The following is a 20268-nucleotide window of genomic DNA, read 5'->3' as shown; positions in this document are numbered from 1 at the left end:
AAAACCTCAGGCGATTAAAGTTAAGCCGGAGTCCGCAACTATGGCATGCCTCGTAATCGTATCGTGGTTGTGACTTATAGAACACTAGAAGTAAATTAATTTTAATTTAGATGTTTGAGAAGAGTCATAAGAAAATTTATTTAGTGAAGCAAGTCTTAGCACACATTAAGAATCGCTCAAAGCACATGCAGCTTTCAGTGGCATGGTGTGGCCATAAAAGCTGCCATTTGGAACCAGATTAATATAAAAAAATTCAGTCCAAAAGTTTAATGTCAGTGCTCCTTTACATGTAAGCATGAGGGACACATATTTAAAGGCATCATCTAAATCCTGTGGAAGTATTTATTGGTGAATATCAAATGGCCCACATCTAAGGAAGTTATAGGGTGTTATAACAGGAAGCCACAAGATTTTTGTTGTGCACTCTTCCTATATGGGAAGAGTGCACAATATAGGGCAGCAACAAAATAGTTGGGCCTAGTGAAGAATTCATTCAAGATCCTTGCCAATTTGGCAGGTTCACTATGATTAGAGATAATGAAGGCCAAGCACCTTGAAATGCATGCCCAAACCTCATCAGCATTGCATCACTTATTTCAAATAACTTTTATTTTGTAATTTCGCCAGATTAAAAGTTCTCAAAAACCTGCTTGACTGGTTTCAAGAACTTTTCGAGAACGGTTTGGTTCCATTCGAATGCAGCATTGTCAGTCTTTAGTGAACTAGACCCATCTTTACTGATATGCAGTTAGGTAGATCAAAGCAGATGCTGTCAAAGTGCATGTACAAGAATGTTTGGAGTGGGCATTCCTGGGTTATGTTGCCAAGAAGGGAGTTTTGAGCTTAATGCACACAGCAGCTATAGATAAGAAAACCAGCACTTCATTATTTTTTTAGATACCACAGACCTTTAGCAGGGCTTGAGCTAATGCTGGTCTTAATCTACTATAATTTCCACCATATATAGCCCTTGTCATCACAAGTTTTTTTATGGTCCTACAGTTTATTCCTGCCGTGTACAATCAAAATCTCTGCCAAAGACAACAGAAACAGTATGATTGGAAACTGCAGAATTCTCCATCTGCGGAGGTGGCTGGCTGATTGCCGTATTAGATGCTTTGTGAGCTGGCATTGATGTGTAAATCTCATCTCATCTGCAAGCATACAAAATAGGCTTTGGGATACTTTTACCACAAGAAGAGAGACTAGAATGACTGTTGCCTGTGACATACGGCACATACCCATGACGAGGGATCGGCTAGGATTCCCCATGAATACAACATCAAATAGCTTTATATTCCCACTAACTTGATAATACATAATACTGATATGTAACAAAAATAAACAACAAAGTAACTGAAAAACGAACAGGTCTACTACGATTGAGCCACAAGGGGAAGATAGAAACATTTGTGTTAATTGTATGAAAAAAATGTGCCTAAGATGTCATCTTCCCAGCAGCAACAATATGATCATGCACAAACTAGCATTGCTCTTCAGGCACACACCAGGCTGCTCGCACCATTTTCTACAAGATTTGAAGCCCAACAGGCAAAAGGGGTGAATACCTTCAGCATAAAAGAAGAAAGTTATTCTATTCCATATCCTCACATGAAACACAGCAATATTGTTACAAGCCATTTTCACACATTGAAGGCATCAGCAATGTGATGAAGACAATTGAAGCACTCATGTTCTTATTTCCATTGCAATACAAACCTACACTTGGTCATATGAAGGTGCATGTGCCAAATTCAACCGCGTACTGTTATGAGGCACATGGAACAGACATTCCAAGGAAGTGAAATATTTGTAATGCAGTTACTTAATTTGTCCAGTCAGAAGAGCAATGCGCTAAATAAATAAAAAAACCCTACAGGCCCACTATGCAATGCTTTTGCCAAACTATCCAAAACTTCAATGTGTGCAAGTCCACAATGACCAGGAAAAGAAGTAAACAAATTTCTTGAACATGGAATGAAAAAGAAATGTTGCAACAATTGAGAAATGAGTTCTTTGCTTTTTAGTGGCACACGGACAGACAGTCGGTGGGCACAATTTGAACTTGAACTCATGGCAGTGTTGCAGGGGCAAATACCACTCATACTTCCGAGAAGCGTCGGTTACAATGCTGAGTTGGAAGGGAAACTTTACAAATACTTCTTCGGAAGTTCAAACATCTGACCAGTAAGTAGTTGAGCATGACTAGGGGAAATATGATCAATTTCACAAATAGCACCATTCCAAAAGAACTGGCACACTGCATTGATTTCTCAGGTGACAACTATTTTTCGAAAAGCCTCTGCGCGCGTTAATACAACCTGAGGCAGCTTAAATCTAGGTCACATGGAATCGAAAAATACAGCAGCGGGTGTAACACTTAAATTTGCTATCTCGCGAACATGAGCGAAAACTTCAATTTGAAAAGGTTTGCTCGAAAGGAAAACTCACGGCCGTAACGCTGCTGCCCATCGCCAGTTGTGTGAATAATAAAAAAAAAACATCCGCACGATCAATAGACACTTCGTCGATATTTGAAGCAGATCGTTAGTGGATATCAAGAAATGTGAACTGGATAAGAGCGAAACATCTAACCGACTGACTGACGGAAGTAAGGATCACAGGATAAGTTTTCTCTATTTGCACCGATAATGCAGCACGTACTGTGCAATTAAATCGCCCGTAATGCTCAGCAATTACCGCACTCGATTGCAGTCACCATCGCAGCTGCGAAGCGCTATTTATTTCAGTACCACGAAAAACAAGGTATTCACCTAAGTACAGCGGCGGTTTACCTGTCGGCAAGCCCCTAACTCGCATATGACGAAAGCAAATGTCACGGAGTCCAAACCCACGATTGCTCAAGTCAAACTGCGCTCGCACGAATATCGCGCTCGTTATACGCTTTCGACATGCACAAAAGCGCGCGCAGAAAGTCTTGCAGCCGACACGACGGCAATGGCTAATCTACGTTCGAGAGTAGCTCTTTCGAAAAAGTAAAAACAAGCAACAATGTGACGTCACATCCTGCGAAAAAGAGTTGTTCTCCTTTCTCACCTTCTCTCAGCTCACGCATGCGCAGCGATCACGGAGCACTCGGGGGCGATGTTCAGGTCTGAACCACCCCCGGGCTTGGTGAAAAAAAGTCTGTAGATGGCATATATGCTGCTGTGAACATCTCGGCCAAGTTTTTCAGTAGTTCGTGGAGCTCACCTTCGTAGGAAATAAAGCTCCCTCAGAACAGACGTGGGAGGAGCTGCTCAGAACGCCGGATGAAAAACTACAAAAAACCCTCGTTGCCTGGGCCGGAAGGGTCGGTCCTCGTGAGGGGCCATCCTAGGACTCGGGCCTGCCAGATCATAACTGAGCAGCATCTCAATAAAGTTGTTACCACCACCTGCGTAACGTAGATGCCACGTCGCCACGGAGTGCCGTCACGAGTCCACTAGCTAAGCGCGCCTGGCTCGCAGGGACAGTCGTGTTAGGCTTATGTTTGGTGCATCGTAGGTGGCAAAATCGGAAGTGGCGTCGTTGGTAGCATCCAAAACCAAATTTGAACTGTGTGCCACGGTGAAATTTAAGAGGTGGAGTGTTGTGTGCGTGCCCCGCACTGTCATAGTCTTAGCAGTGCAAGGCATTGAAGAAAGAGTGGAAGCACGCGGGTGCCATATTTGATTGCCAATAATTCCAGTTCTGCTGAACGCATTGAAGTACTATTTGCGGCAAAGTATTTCTGAAATAGCCTATTTTCACTTCAAATGCCTTTCTCCACATCGATAAATAGTGATCCAGGGACCTTGTAGAATGACACTAAAGGCCAATATTAAGTCAACATGGACTGTTGAAATGCCATTACAGAAATGTTGCATTGCTTTTTCATTCCAAGAAAAGACTGCTTGAGAAAATTGAATCTAAAGGGTTCGCATACCTTTAGTGCCATTCAAATATCCCACACCGTAGCTGGGTGAATACCTTGCATTTGCCATCCCCGCCCTTTACAGCCGTCGTGAGTAAAACGGCGTCCGAAAGATATTGGTATGATTTTTCGCACAAAACCCAAACGTGCAGCTATGGGAAAACCGAGCCAAGAAAGAGCATTGGATTCGGCCTCTGCAGCTGCTTTTGGTTAACTGGCGTAGACCGTTTAGGCATCCTGCGGTATCACACGGATGTGGAAATCTCTGCTGGCTGCAGTTTGGGGGAGTTTTGCGAACCAGCAAAACCAGCGCAGCACTACACAATAACGAAACTACTGAAGTGCGAAGGTGCGGGCTGTTCATAGTCGAGCAAAAACGACATGAGACTGCCTGGATCGCTGTCAAGCGTCACCTGAGTGAGTTCTTTTTTCTAAAGATCAGATAGAACTGGACAAATACCATTTTCTTCCATCTTAGAATGTAATGCAATTATCTTTTTATTACAATAGGTTGAGTACTAGTGACAAATAAAATTAGTGCCTTCGTCATTGGACTAGTACTTCCATAAACTGGGTGAGTCAAACCGTGTCCTTCATTTGCTTCTATTTCTCGACTACTAAAACTTTGTTAATAATAACATTGAATCCTTAGGTGTCCTGATGCTTTAATCTGTCACTTTAACTTGACTTAATATTTGCATTTAGTGTCCCTTAAGCCACTGCTGTGACCATTAATAATGGTCAGCAGCAGATTAACAATTGCATTCCCAACTATCTATACGATCTGACTAGATTGCAACAAACTGCCCGATTTTGCATATGGCCCTCGCGACCAATCTGTTTTTTTGAAGTGCAGTCCTGCATTGTTTTCGGGCCTTCATGTCACAATAACTTCTGAAGGCTTAATGACAGAGAGTAACAAAAGGTGCCTTATTCATAAGCTCTCAAATTGAAGACTCGAGGGGGTACTTGGTGATTTCTTCTCCAGGACTGCATGTCATCATTGGCATGTATTTGTATAGTTCCTTGATGTTCTAGTGGCTCTTGCGGCTTTATGCATTCCAATGCTTTTTTGTTGCATTTGGCTCTTGGTGCATCTTTATCAATACCTTATTGTTGTTGGTTATAGACGATGTAGATTCTCATCTTTACGTCGTTGTAGAAGGTCCACTCAGTAATACCTAGTGAATCAGTTGAACCTCAAACTAAAGCATGTGACCTCACAATATGCTAGCTGCTAAATTCAGACATATATGAACATGGAAACCATTCTGCTTAAGCTACTGCTGTGAATTATTATGGCGATCAGCAGCAGATTAGCTTTTTTCATTGCCACTCCTATGATAACTCGTGCAGCCACCCTTGCACAGCCCCTGCTACTTCCTGGTATACAAATTTTGTTTTCTGCACAATCCCGGCTTCTGCAGAGGCAACTCGAGGAAAAAAACAACACTGTTTACGTCTTCTGCCATCTATGGAGAAACCATCTAAACATAGAGAAAAATGGTAAGTTCAATTTCTGACTGCAGGTGGAGCAAATGCATCCGTGCTGTTAGTGTTCATATATATGCTCCCATACAGGAACACTACGTGCTGTGTCTCAGCTGGGTAGCAATGGCAAACCTGTGTAGCAGGTTCGTTGGAATTTAGCAGATGAAGATATTTATGAATTCTTCATGAATTCTGAATCGGAAGAAACTTATGGTGAAAAACCAGTTTTTATGGAGCATGATATAACCACTGAACCAACATGTACACACACACAAAAAGAAAATGGCTGGGGCTGGGAATTTGAAGAGCGGCCATGGCGAGTGTGGCATGTCTGTCGACCTGGACTATATGACAGACATTTTGAGCTGCTCACTAAAACTGCAAGGAAAGAAATCAACGGTGAAAATCAGCTTGAACTGCAACAAGGAACTGCAGCTGAACTAGCATGTTAAAAAAATGTCAGTCAGATAAGTGCGACTTTTTAACTATCTAGATAAGTCTGAGTAGAGTACAATAAAGAGCTTGAGTTCATGTATTGCTCTCCCGGCGATCTATATTTCTCTTAAATGCAGTCCTGTATTGTACTGTCTATTTATAAAAACAAATGAACTAACATTCCAACAATTACGTACATCATTTGTTTACCATAAAGTTGGAAAAATTATCGATCACGCGCCCTGGTCAGCCAGTCGGATAGCTCGCCCCACTGACGTCATATGGGTGATTTGCCTCATATGGGTAGCGGGGTGGCTTGAAATTCCACCGAGCAGTGTGCTGCGATCGGCAGCGATGTGCATTTTTAAAACCTTATAATAAATTACACGCTTTACGCGAAGCACCTAGATGCGTCAATTAATGGTCAGAAGGACCTAGTCTAACGACTCAGTACGTTTGTAGTAGATCATCAAAATCGTTTCAGTGTCCCTTTAAGGCTCTGTTCGCGATAATATTCATGCCTTAGAGATTCTCGAGCACTAATATATCACTTTAGCTTGACTTAATATTTGCCTTTAGTGTCACTTTAAGGGGGTGACGGGAAACCGAAGCGAAATCAACATAATGAGCGACGCCGGATGCCGCCGAAGCGAAACGTGATGCCCACATCGCGCCGCCTGCAGCAGGGAACGGCGGCGCGCTTCGGTTATGGCCTGAAACGATTTTGGCGATTTTCTACAAACCTACTGAGTCGTTAGTTTAGGCCCTTTTGATCATTAATTGACACATCTAAGCGCTCCGCGTAAAGCGTGTAATTTATTATAAGGTTTTAAAAATGTACATCGCTGCCGATCGCAGCACACTGCCCGGCGGAATTTTCAGTCGCCCCTAGCCATATGACGTAAATCATCCAATTGACGTCATGTGGGCGCGCTATCCGACTGGCTGCCCAGGGCGCGTCATCCATAATTTTTCCACCTTTATGATGAACAAATGATGTTCGTAATAGTTAGAATGTTAGTTAATTCGTCTCTATAAAAATTTCTCACTACATTTAAGCACTTCCGGCACACAGCAAGCGTCGCCTGCTTGTATTACAACGTGCTCCATTTTAACGAGAACTCCGCGGTCAGAGTCGGTATTAGTCTTTTCGCGAGCACTATGATTCGACTTTGTTGCGTTGTGGATTGCAAACGTAGCGACTGGCAATATGTCAAGCTGCGACATCGCGTCCCTCTGCAAGGCAGCAGACGAAGGCTGCAGCGCATCGGACTGCCGCGATCCGATCGGCGCCAAGATTTTCGCGTTTGCGGCCGCCAGTTTACACCGGAAGATTACTAACGCAATAGCCTTTCGCGAGTCCGGTATTAGGGCAAACGCAAGCGCGAGGGGACAGGGCCTGGCCGTGTCCCCTTGCGTGTCATTTCGCGGGATGAGCAGAAGCGCAAATGTGAATGGTCCGCACGGTGCAGCCACCTGGTGGCACAGAGCTCAACCACACACAGTAGCAGTAACAAAGTATATTCTTCTTTGCTGTTGCTGTAAATTTTTCGCAGGAGTGTGATCGTTAAAACGCTGTTTTTGTAAATGTTTAAGAGCAATATTAGCTCTTTGTTTGGCTGGTTAAGCTCTGCGCCAACGGGTGGCTGGACCGTGGAGACCGATCAAGCAGCTCACGTACGTCTACGCTAAAGTACCTTCATCAGCTTGAGTTTATGCCTCCACCGTTCCGTCGAAACTCCTGCTAGCCTGTGGTTACCGGAATACCAGACACGTTCGCAACGCACGCTGCTTCGATAGCTCTCGCTTGGGGTCGACTGCCAAGCAGCTGGCGGATAGTTGGGAGAGGCTTCGCACGCTCGCTCCTGGAGAATCGGAAGTCGACGGCACGACGTGCCATCATGACGCAGAGCCAGTGAAGGCGGAGCTGAGCCCCGATCACTCGGCGAACGAGTTGAGGAGAAAATACATGACTATGCAGGAGGGCAACTTGTAATGATCCGTAGCTCCCTTAATATGAGACGTTTCACACGAATTGTGTTGCGAATGATTAACTTTAGCTATACCCTACGCGTCTACAAGATCAGTCCAAACCGTTCCAGGGGTCCTTTAAAGGCGTGCGCTATGCTTCCGACGGCACCACGCGCTGTGAAACATATAGGCGAAGATGCTTATCGCAATAGGATTGGCGGTGATAGCTGTGAATGCCGCGTGTGCGAGCCTGGAGAAGATTTGCTAGTACCGAAGTGAAAAACTAAGTGCGCGCCGGCGTTTTCACCCCAGACGGGCGGGAGAGTATTGCGGTGAAGCTGCCGCGGCGGGCAGCAATATACTGTTGCTAATCGCACGCGCCTCGCGCATTTTGTTGTTTACATGGGATCTAGCGGCCGGAGAACGTATCATACGCTCGCAGTTGGGCGGTGTACGTAGCGTTGGTGCCGAGAAATCGTGTTTTCCGAAAACGTATGAACCGGTCAAAAATGAGCGTAACTCTGTTGGATCATTTGTTGTGTTCTCAATTGCGAACGTTGGCTCCGGGAAAACGTACGTAACGTGAACGTATCAACAAAGTTCTACTTTAAGTACTCTTGAGAGCTTGACAACTTGTATTGTCATAGCGGAAATTCTTGACTGAAAAACCACAAAATCTACATGTAAAACTAATTTACAGAAATATGTGTAATGTTTCATCAGTGTATATAAAAAAAAATACACAGAAATTATCGACGATGATTGTCAATGTAAGTCGAACGCTTCTAGAAAACTTTTATTCACTTTATTAAAGCCATTAAGCACTTGAAGGTATAACGTGGGTAGGCTTTGTTGTGCGATTCCATAGAGTCGTCAACCAATACCTGGAGCGTCCTCCTGCAGCCACCACATGAGGAGAGGACAGGGAGAAGAGGTCTGTTAATTCTTTTCCCTAAATTTCCACTTCCTGCAGTTGTGCTTCTGGGATTTCCGCTGTGACGGCTGTTGGGCGCTCGCAGATGCTCATCAGCTGCAGCAGCTGGCCTTGTCAAACCTATTTAGAAATTCATTCCGCAAAAACAAAGCTAACGGTACTTCGTGCGAAACGCAAAGTTGTGAAAATACAGCTGGGTATAACGTGCACCGATGAAGAAATATGCTGAGTTTCACACAGCAAGCTGCTGGGCAACGCAACCCGGACGAAGGACAAAAGGAAGCGCACGATACGAGCGCTCCTATCGTGCACTTCATTTTGTCCGGGCTGCGCTGCCCACCCCTAGGAATACGAAGAATATAGTCTCAAAGCACACATTACTTGGCGTGACTTTCTCTTGTAATCTGACATGGAATACACATATTAAGTTATGTAAAAGTCTGACCTCAGCAACTGCTGCGATTTCACATTGCCGCACAGTTCTTCCTTTAAAGGTCAAGATCCAAATACATCATGCATTATTTGCCTCTAGAATAAATTACTGTAGTGTAGTATGGAAAAGAACATTTAGGTCGAATATACAAGACATTTTAACATTGCAGAAGAAAGCCATTCGCCACATGTCTAAACTAGACTATGCTGCTTCCACTGTGAATGCCTTCCAAGCATGTAATATAATTGGTTGGAAATTTGTATGATTATTGCGTTCTCTTGTCTTTTTAGTGCTGCAATGTCTGTTTCAGGCATTTTTTAGAAACAACAGCGTCTCCACGTGTATATAGGCCACTCGTAAATACGAGACTCGTGGTTTGTGCCCAGTTTTTTTACCTCTTACACTCTTCAGATGTTGGAACACAACCTCCCTTCAATAATAATATAAACGCGTGCAAGTAACAAAATCTCCGCTACGACGTCATTTTGCGCATAAATGACAGGTTGCGTTTTTTTTGTAACGATTTATACAATGTTAAGCTTTGAATAATCATTGTACATGTCGCCACTCTCGTTCTTCAAGTTTTTAAATGGTCATTCATTTTTTTGTAGAATTTTTGATGATGTATGCACTTCTCCTTTTGTGCTTTGATTTGCTTTGTTTTTGCACCAATTATTTTTTATATTTCGTTCCCTTTCGCTGTGTCGGCCTTGTAATGACTACCTGAACCCCTGTCAAGCTGTTCATACAGCTTTTAACTTAGGCAGCCAGCCACAACTATGTGGTAAATAAAGTGAATTGAAGAAAAAAATGTTAGCCACTGTAGTATCTAAATCTCCAGATGCTCCAACGCTCTCGCTCGATAGCACATGCCAGCAGGCCTTGCTAATCGCTTACACGCGCAACTCTGTTACGCTTAAACAGACAATGTTACGGAGGCACGTCTCCAATGTATCCAAGTTGTACCTTTGCTTGTCACTCTTCGCCTATTTTCACTACTAGCTTCCTCAACAGCCTTGGATGTTTAACGAAATTTGATAAAATAGATATTTTCTAGCTGCATAGGAAATTTAAGTTTTCGAGAACTGCTTGAAAACAACCACTGACCATGAAAATATGGGAGAAAGCAAAATAATTCTTTATAGTCATTAGAAGTTAATTCATGCTAAAAAAATACTGCAAGCTGAAAAGCTAATTGCCGGCACATTTTTAGACAATTGGTAAACATGCAATAGAAAAATATATCCAGGAGGATAACAGCACTGTGACTCAATGCCTTTATATATAATTGCAAGCATAGATCGATTAAGTTCTTAAACGTTTTTTTAGTGGGGAGGTACTGCGAGGATAGAGGCTTTGCTCTGTTCACTCAATCTCAGGATGCTGCCTCGTCCAAAGTCCGAGTCAATTGTTGAGTGGCCCACTGTGCTGGGGCTGTTCACACGCATAAAAAATAGCAGTTTCGCCCAAAAGGTGAAACATCGGTTTCGATAGCAAGTTCGCAAACAGCCGTACGAAGTAACGATAGTACTTTTATCAACCTTATCAACTTGTAAACATTTGGTTGCTAACAAATGAGCAAGCATGGTGTCAGCGTGCACAGCAAACATGAACACATCACACGATGACCGCGGACGCTCGTTGTCAAAACGCCGGCGTGAGGAAGCGTGGCAGCAGTAGCGAGCGAAGTGACCTTCGTGCTGTCTATTAATCCAACGCAAGCTGAGCGCCGATCAGCACGCACAAAGTTACGAGCCGTCTACGCACCTAGACTCTGCCCCCAACGCAGATCGCTCTCAAGATACGGCCGTGCGCAGCCGCCACATACGCAGTTGTAGCAGGAGTATAAAGGTACGCCTCACTTGCTGAAATAAGCGCGCGCAAGGCGGCACGCTGCCGCGTTCCGAAGGCCGCACCCATCCTTCATGGCCACACCACAGAACACCTATACAAACTTAGAGAAGGGAAACTGTACCTTCCACAGTGCTACAGAAATAAGCGTAGCGGTGGCGTCGTGAACTAAAGTATGTGACCACGGGTGGCGCTGTACAACAGGAAACGGAAACGGGGTTTTGCACACGCTTCACCAGGTTTGCACACGCTTTACCAGGTGTTCTGTGGCTTTACTGGGTTTCTGGCTGCTGCGCCTCGATCGTGCTCCCGCCAGTTTAGTTGCTGTGTAGCAAACGTAGCGCCTACACAGCAACCAAACTGGCGGGAGCACGATCGAGGCGCAGCAGAATACATGTAGCGCTGAGTCATATCGAGTTAAGGCACACTCTGAACCGACATTTAAGGGCATCCCGAGCGGTTTTTCGTTTATTACGCCGCCGTTACGGCGAGTTGTGCCGCCGCGCTCCAGCTGTTGCATTTCGTGTAGGGCTTCTGACAGAATACGGTTTCCAGGTGGCACGATGGCCTCGACTGGAATAAACGCACACGACACCAAAGATTGAGTAAGCCTGAAAATATTTTATTTGCATTTTACAAGTACAACAAAAAGCACACGTCTACGTATCCACACAAACGCGGTTACATAGTCAAGAACATAGTCAAGAGATGGCTCATTAATAAGGGTAGCACAAACGCACAAGAAAGAAGACCTAAGCTACAAAACGTACGGTCGGCTGCTAAGTATAATAATTTCCCTGTCACCGCGTGTCACTTTTAAACAGCGTCTTTACAGCACTACCAGGCCGGGTAGTTTGGCGGAAAGAACGCAACAGCTTACACGGCCGTCAGCTGCCTCTTCCTTACGGGTGTCATAATTATCCTAATCTCCGCATCAACGTCGTGCAAGTTCGCATACAGGTATCTGTATCTGAACCATATGTGCCAGCTTAATACACGTGCAGTGAAATTATGATAACCACTGCGTCTTATCAAACGTATTGGTTTTGCAAATGCGCATTACAGCTGACGGAACGACATACTTTAAGTGAAGCACAAGAGAACAAGGACAAAAGGAGGATACAACACTTGAAGAAATGAAGAATTAGTAGGCATACAGCAAACAAGCGATGACGGAGAACACACAATGATGCATCGGGTGTTCTGCGACATCGGTTTGCGTACTTACGGTGTTATGGAGATCAACGGCATAAAAACGTACCTTCAAGCGTACTCCCTCAACCTCCGCCGCATTCATTATGATAGTCAACGCCTAAACAAAATGAGGCACTATTCTTTGCCAAGAGTAGACCTTCTTACAGCAAGTCTATGTAATGACTCGCAGACGAAACCAGCATGCTTTCGAAAATGTTTTACCGCCGTAGTATTCGAACGCCAACGGCCAGGAAACACATCGATACCAATAGGCTGTCGGCTGTCGGTGGTTAATCGAGCACAAAAACCTTGACGCTATGACTAAAAAGCAGCTTCAACAATCAAATTAAAATAAAATCAACTGCCTATTTGCCTGAGGTAAAAAAGCATCCTTAGACACCTCGATTGTTCATGTCAATGGTTTGTGTAAATTAAAAAATTCAGCATGTTTAGCGCCCCTAGCAGAGAAAGCACAAACTAAACTATTCGACCAAATTACAGTAGCTCCACTTGCGCGCTTATGCTGAAACGCGCCTCGATTGATTGATTGATTTGTTGAACTTGAGAGTGTGCGGGGCCTGGCCACACCACTGCGCGTTCGCGGTCACGGTGAGCGGCGGGCAGGCGAGAGTACTCGCCCTCTTTATGGTACGTCCACACTAGCGACAAAAACGCGCGCGACACGCCGCACGCGGCAAGCGCCCGCGCGGCAGACGCGTACGGGCAAGTCCACAGTCGCGTTTTGCGGCACGCGGCAACGGCCCGTGGAGTCCCGCGTTGTTTCGTTCCATTCGATACTTCTCGTGACAACGCGCTCTCCGTTCTGCCCATTTCGTCTTCCATCGGAAGTGTCTGGGTTTTTTGCGCCACTGCCGGCTACGGACGAGGAACTACTGGTGACTGTGAACACTATAATACTTGTTTGTTCTATACTTGTGTGACGCCGACGTGCCAGAAAGCGGACGAGAAAGTTTTGGGTGCGGTACAGGGACACTGAGGGCCAGGCGCAGACTCTGCTTCCCCGCCTTCACCAATTACTCACCTGTCATGCCAAACTGCTGTCCATAATGTGCGAGCGGTTGGCGCGCAGCTACTTGTCCGACGCTCGATTTATCATAGAGGCACGCATATCCGCGAACGGTTTCCAAAAGCGCCTCCATTGCGAGGCGAATTCTTCGTCGACGCCTCAGTGGAGGTGTGGTAAGGCTTAACAAAAACAGCCCCCTTGACTGGAAATGGCCTCTGAGATTTTACGGCGCGCGTGTCACTGTTCAGTCTCAGAGCCCATAGATTATGATTCTTTGCTTATGCGACAGGTGGCGCCACAACCGCGCGGCTCGTAAAGCGGCTCGCTTCTGATTGGTGGTCGTTTTGCGTCTGCCGCGAAAAATGGGTCTCGCACCCATTCGCGCGTTTGCCGCGCGTTGCTGCCGCTTTTCGTGAATCTTGCCGCGCGCGTCAGCACCGCTCGCCGCGCGCGGCGTGTCGCGCGCGTTTTTGTCGCTAGTGTGGACGTACCATTAGAGATGCCTCGGGAGCCCGCGAGAATTCCCGCGCGTTTCACTAGGGCTCGGCGGGAATGAAGCCCGTCGAGAAAACACGGCGCGCGCGCCGGTCAGGCTCGCCGGCGAGAGCATTGACCTCACCGCCCACGTGACGACTTCGGCGCCTGTGATTGGCTCGTTCCGGTTTGCGGAAACGCGGGGCCGCGAAGAAATCGGTTCTGCCAGGATCCATCCTCGTGCACGGCAAAGAATTCTTGGCGCGAACACGCGCGCCGCCTTGCGCGTGCTTATTCCCGCAAGTGCGGACGTACCTTAACACACTGGCGGCAAAACGCGCGCGGCACGCCGCGCGGCAGAGAGGCCACATCGGCTGTGCGCGCGGAGGCCGCCGCGGAGTCACGTGACAGCGCTGATCTCGCCTTGTCTCGAACTGCGCGAGCATAGGCGCGATATCGCGGTTGTCGCGCGCTTTTTCCTTGCATGGTTAGCAGATGCCAGCACCTCGTCCCTCGTCATCTACTGCGCTGATCACGTTGACTCTTGCAATGGCAGATGCAGACGACGATGTTCTGACGACGATGTGCGTTTTGGTCATTGTGTGTTCTCCGCTGTTGCGACGGCGGCGCGCGGAAAAGGCACGCAGACGAAGGTTTTGGGTGCACCTCTGCTGGCGCTACCGAGACGTTGAGGCGCAAGCGAATGCTTTGCTTCCCCGGCTGCGCGCCCGAGATGAAGGCTTGTTCCGAGAGTGAGTGATTACAACCTTTTTAAACGCGTAGTCTGCCGTGTGTGTGACGTGATAGGGATGTTGTCTTTGATTCTTGATTATAGCTTCCTTCGGATGCCGCCGAGCTCGTTCGACACACTGCTCCACCTAGTTCGGCCTGTGATTGAGCGGCAAGGCGGTCGATATCCGCACACGATCGACTTGCCATGACAGTAAGGTAAGCCCGAAAGTCCGTGACCCGGTACTGTCCCGTCACAGTGCCTGATTAGCAGTCCCTCGGAAAATATTGTGTAAAACATGCCGTATGAGCACTGTGATGCAACTCACCCCCCCCTCCTCCCTATTTATCCTTTGAGACGTATGTGATGAGAATACGCTTTTCAGATTTCTCGCAAACGGCGACACAATGAGAAGTTCGTCGTTCAACTTCCTGACAGGACGATCAACGGCTGCAATGATCGTAAGAGAAACTTGTGCTGCATTATAGGAAATACTTCAGCCAATCTATGCAAGATTTCCACAAACAGCACAAGAATGGAAGAAAGTAAGTGCACTGCAGTCCGTTTTGTTACTGCGGAGAGGGTTTATAGTGTCGACAAGCATCCAGCTTGCCTTTCTTTACCTCATTTGTTATGCTACTGACTTTCCCAATGCCCCCTGCGTACCGACTTTTCAAATGTGTTGAACTCCGGCATCTCGTAACGCATAAGACAACTAAAGGTTGCCTTATGCATTACTACGCTGTTGTTTTGTCACAGTCTCATATCTTGCCTCCCGATCACTCTTTCAGATTGCCACAGACATGCTTGTCGAATGGAATTTTCCCAACTGCATTGGATGTATTGATGGAAAGCATGTGAGCATTGAATGTCCTGCAAATTCAGGGTCACGAAAGTTGAATTACAAGAAGTCATTCAGCACAGTCCTCATGGCAACATGCGATGCACATTATAGGTATGATGCATTCATGGCAAAACAAAACTTTTGTTAAACTACTCGTTAATGGTGCATTTTTCTTGTGAATTATGAAAACAGTGTATTATATTCTTTGAAAGAGAGTGCTATTGTATGTACTGAAAGAAAAGAGGACAGTTCAATGGTGTAAGTTACATGACAAATTAAGGAGCATAGCGTAGACAGGTGTATGATTACAATGGTTTGCTCACGCAAGTTGACAGTAAACATATTTGGTTCTGCACAAATAGCAGCGGATGTTAAGGTGGTAGTCTGAGTTGTGATTGTGTGTGGCATGCATATTTAGTCAAACTATAATGCAGCGCAGAAATCACTTTACGAGACGCAGTAGTGACTTCAGGAGGAGCAAGGTGAAAGTCATGTGCTACATCAGATGCTAAATGGGCTACACTGAAACTTCTTGCTTTATTTCAGATTTGTGTATGTGGAAGTTGGCCACTACGGGGGAGAAAGTGATGGAGGAGTTTTCTTAAGAATGAAGTTGATGCGCATATTGGGCGAGCGTAGATTTGGGATCCCCCCCAGCAGCAACAGTTGGCTCAGCGGGACTGATACGATACTTGATGGTGGGCGACGAGGCCTTTCTATTGAAGCCTTACTTCATGCGGACTTATCCTCGACGTGGCAAGTTGCTTCAATTACTTTTAACGCTAACATGTCCCTCTGATTGCCGAGATGAAATATCAATGCAGCTGTACTGTGTTACTGCTGCCACTGTTTTCCATAGCAGATACAGTTTCGTGCAATGCATGCATACGATAAAAATGGTCAAACAATTTCTACAAAAAATTTACAAATGCAGTCTAGCCTGCATGCATGTACAGTGCTCACGGAATGAAACGGGACACGGGGCATTTAGTAGAACCCTGCATGTGTGCAAAGTACGCGAGAGCACCATGCCATGTCGCAAGGAATTTGGTCACCAAGGGTGACGAGGGCTCCGATGTAGGTGTACACGCAAAAATTACGTCGATGTGACACGAACTGCAGGCGGTGGAAACGAAAGTTTGCGCATTACTTAGCCCTAAATTGACGCGTTTCATTCCGTGAGCACTGTACATAGCAAGTCTTGAATAAAGGGAAAATCAGACATCCACCCGTTCGTAGCAATTGCTACAAAGGAAACCCAACGGGTTCCTCGAAAGAAAAGCCTCAAAGTTGAAGAAAAATTCGTCCTGGTCCGGGACTCGAACCCGGGACCACCGCCTTTCCGGGGCAGCCACTCTACCATCTGAGCTAACCAGATGCAGCTAGCAGCAGCATCTGGTTAGCTCTGGTTAGCATCTGGTTAGCAGCTAGCAGATGGCAGGGCGAAGTCGAATTTGTCGACAACACACGAGGCAAAGGGAAGGTTTGACGTAGTAGTTCTGTGGAAAAGCTTGCCTTTGCCTCGTGTGTTGTCGACAAATTCGACTTTGCCCTGCCATCTGCTAGCCGCCTGGTTAGCTCAGATGGTAGAGCGGCTGCCCCGGAAAGGCGGTGGTCCCGGGTTCGAGTCCCGGACCAGGACGAATTTTTCTTCAACTTTGAGGCTTTTCTTTCAAGGAACCCGTTTGGGTTTCCTTTGTAGCAACTGCTACGAACGGGTGGATGTCTGATTTTCCCTTTATTCATTATTTCCCTCCACCTTGCGGGTTTCCGCAGAACTACTACGTCATAGCAAGTCTTACAAGGAAAGGTTTAGTTTCTGCATGGAGCGCAATATGAGTGTATTAAAATACTTTTATTACTGATAATTTACATGTTATGTTGCATTTTGTGTGAAAGCAATAGTATGATGCAGTAATAAAATGTAATGTTCACATACAAGGTTTAATTGCATGATTGCAAGCGAATGCATGAGCACTATTTAACCTGTTTTTCTGACAGGATAATATTCTGAAAAATCACAAGTTGTGCAATCCAGCCAAAGGTGGCCCTATGTTGCATTTCTTTAGCACAACTTAAGCATGCAAAAAATGAATAAAAACCCTTATAATATCAGTTTATGTAGCATTTCAAATTGGCCGCACTGGAAAGAGGCACCCAGAGGACATTAGATGTAGGAACAGTTTTTTTCTTTTCAAGTTGTATTCAGCGGATGCACACAGCTGCCAGTTACTTCAATGATTTGAAATTAGTGCCATTGCATTTTACATCTAAGTCTGTACATGTATGCTGTAATTTTAATGCCCTGACCTTTTGTTTTTTCTAGCTCTTCATGCCTACAGGGTCAGCCAGTACAGCGAGTACTTGAAGAGGGCAGTGTTTAATTACCGGCCGAGTCGTGCAAGGAGGCTCATAGAAAACAGTTTTGGTATCCTGGCTAGTAGGTGGCGAATACTGAAGAGACCTCTTCGAGCGTCAGAAGAAACCACTGAGAACATTGTAAGGGCATGTGTGGCACTCCACAATTTTCTGATGAAAGGTTCGGTGTTCTCAAGGACAACGTACAACCCTCCTGGATTTGCTGACCATGAAGACTGGGAGGGAAATGTCACAAATGGGGCATGGAGGAACGACAGTAGTGCCCTTCCTGGATGGACAGATGAGGGGCACCACTCTGCTCGGTAATTATTATTTCCATGACGGCATGAAATCAGTAATAGTTTGCATTTCCTGCTTTATTTACATTAAAGCAATTGAAGCTCATCAATAACAAACAGCGAAACCTTCAAAACATTTCATTTAACACATGACATAAGATCTTGTTCATTAGAGTTTGCGTTAAGAATTGTAACAGCGCAAAAATACATGCGTAGTGCATCTTTTCAACAATATCAGTGGGTACAGCTAACAACGAGGAGTAAAACACGCCCATTAGAACTCTGACCTCAGTCAGACAGGCAGGATAAGGTGATTGAAAAGGTTTAACATCTCGTGCTTTTCTCTGTTACAGGGCTCTATTGGAAGTAAGGGATAGACTGGCATCCTACTTCATGTGTGATGGCCAGGTGTCATGGTAGGAAAGTGTCGTGACCCGTGCAGGACGGCAGGTCATTTCCGATAACAGGCAACTACTTGTCAGCATGCACAATTACTATCCTGTCAAAAGAAAGCCGAAATTGCTTGTTCTCATAGAAAAATATCGATTGCTTGCACTTTACATTTCATTTATTCATACTGCTCCATTTCGGCTTCATACAGCAGCTTGTGGATTTTGAATGTTACCTCGCATCTTTCTTTTGTGTGGTAGCATCCTCAGCTGAGCAGCTATCCAGTTTGCTGCCTCTTGAGTGTCATCTGTCGGTGCAGGCATTTCATTTTTTTATTAGTTCTAATAGCGTAGCTGAGCAGCTGCCCAAGACATCTTTCACCACTTCGTCGTAGCTGTCAGACTGCCTTTTTTTGGTCCTGCATATAAATATATCAGCACAATGTTTTCTTGCAATCGCTGATTATCATTCAAATACTGCAGGAAATGTGAACGATGCCAGTACCAAGAGGAAGGTACATTGGATGCTCGCTTTTTTTAGCAGACCTGCAGGACAGGCCACATCATTACACTCAAGAAATGCACTGGAAGAGTATGTCTGCTTCCAATCAAAGAAAGTGCGCACACCTTTCTTACCCTGGATCTGGGGCAGCGGCTCCTGCTTGTGAAGTTGACAACCTGCCTCAAAAAAAATGTTTGTTATGGTGTCATATTCCGATACAAGAAAGTGAACACTAACTTACCCTGAAGAGCCAGCAGCAGATGCCGCACCTTCTGATGTGCTAGGGAGCCTATAAAAAAAATAAAAATGCTGCCATTTATGCCTTGCAAAAAACATGTTGTCTACTTGCAATGCTATGAAAAGGAGCAAGACACATCACACTCATCTAGTACCCAAAAGCTTGGTTTCACACCTTGTTGCAGTTTTTAGACGTTCAGTCATAAATAGTTTTTCCCAGTACATTGCAATGTAGTGTTGAGTGTGTGATTCACTTGAAACTGCACACCAGCGGCGAGTCATGACAGCAACTAAGCCAAGATCTGTATGCACATAAAACTAATTCATTTCTATGGGAGTGCAGCATAACAGTGCATAATAGAGTGGACCCACTCATAAATGTGAAAGGCTTGTGGAAAGGGTGTATTGATATGGAACCTGTGATGCACCACAGCTAGGAAAACTGAAAATCGCCACCCACCTCAAATCGTCTTCATCAGTAAAGTCATTGGGCCTGTCAGAGTACCTGCATTATATAAAGACGTAGGATGTTACTACTATTGGTGAATAATGCCACCACAATTAGTACAGCTTACATTTCTTGAAAAAGCGGAGCAGCCGGGCTTGATATACAGCTGCATGGGTGAATGAAATGACAATGTTGTACATAAACTGTTTTACTGCATTAACCGTTATGGTAAGCAAACAATGAGGTGCACACCTGGCCACCAGTCTTGGACTGGAAGGACTGTTGGATGACAGTGGAGATGGCATAAAAGCACAAATGCATAACAAGTTAAATCACTTGAAGCTTTATAAACTGAAGTTACACTTATGGGAACAAGACTTAACGTACATGTCCTCTTCTGGGGGCACATTTGATGAAGACCTGAAATGTAAAATTTGAGGTGTTTTGATGCAATCCCTGCAGATTTCTCGCCAGCAAAAAGGTAATGTGAAAATAACAATAGCGAAGCTACCAGCGCATCTGAAGGGAACAAATTCTTAAAAACACAGACGCTTGGGCAGTCAAAGCAGGTAAAAAGATATTAAACACGAAGAAAGCGGCCTAAAGAAGAGTGGTAGGACAGGTGACAGTTGTAAAGTTATCAATGCCAGGCTTGAGTTGACGCAGATGGCTACGCAACCAAGTTGCCTTTTTTTTTTACCTTTCCGCATAATGTAGTGTGTTCCTCAGCATGCC

The 20268-nt window shown here is 45.3% G+C and overlaps 1 pseudogene; it reads left to right on the top strand.

Annotated features, from left to right (window-relative positions):
• The first annotated feature begins 8571 nt into the window (after nt 1-8571).
• On the top strand, nt 8572-18327 carry LOC140217256 (uncharacterized; annotated as a pseudogene).
• The last annotated feature ends 1941 nt before the right edge of the window (nt 18328-20268 follow it).

This window comes from Dermacentor andersoni, chromosome 4, assembly GCF_023375885.2.
Source record: "Dermacentor andersoni chromosome 4, qqDerAnde1_hic_scaffold, whole genome shotgun sequence".
Taxonomy (NCBI): domain Eukaryota; kingdom Metazoa; phylum Arthropoda; class Arachnida; order Ixodida; family Ixodidae; genus Dermacentor; species Dermacentor andersoni.
Note: the sequence above shows the minus strand (reverse complement) of the source record. Positions and strands in the feature narration are given on the sequence as shown.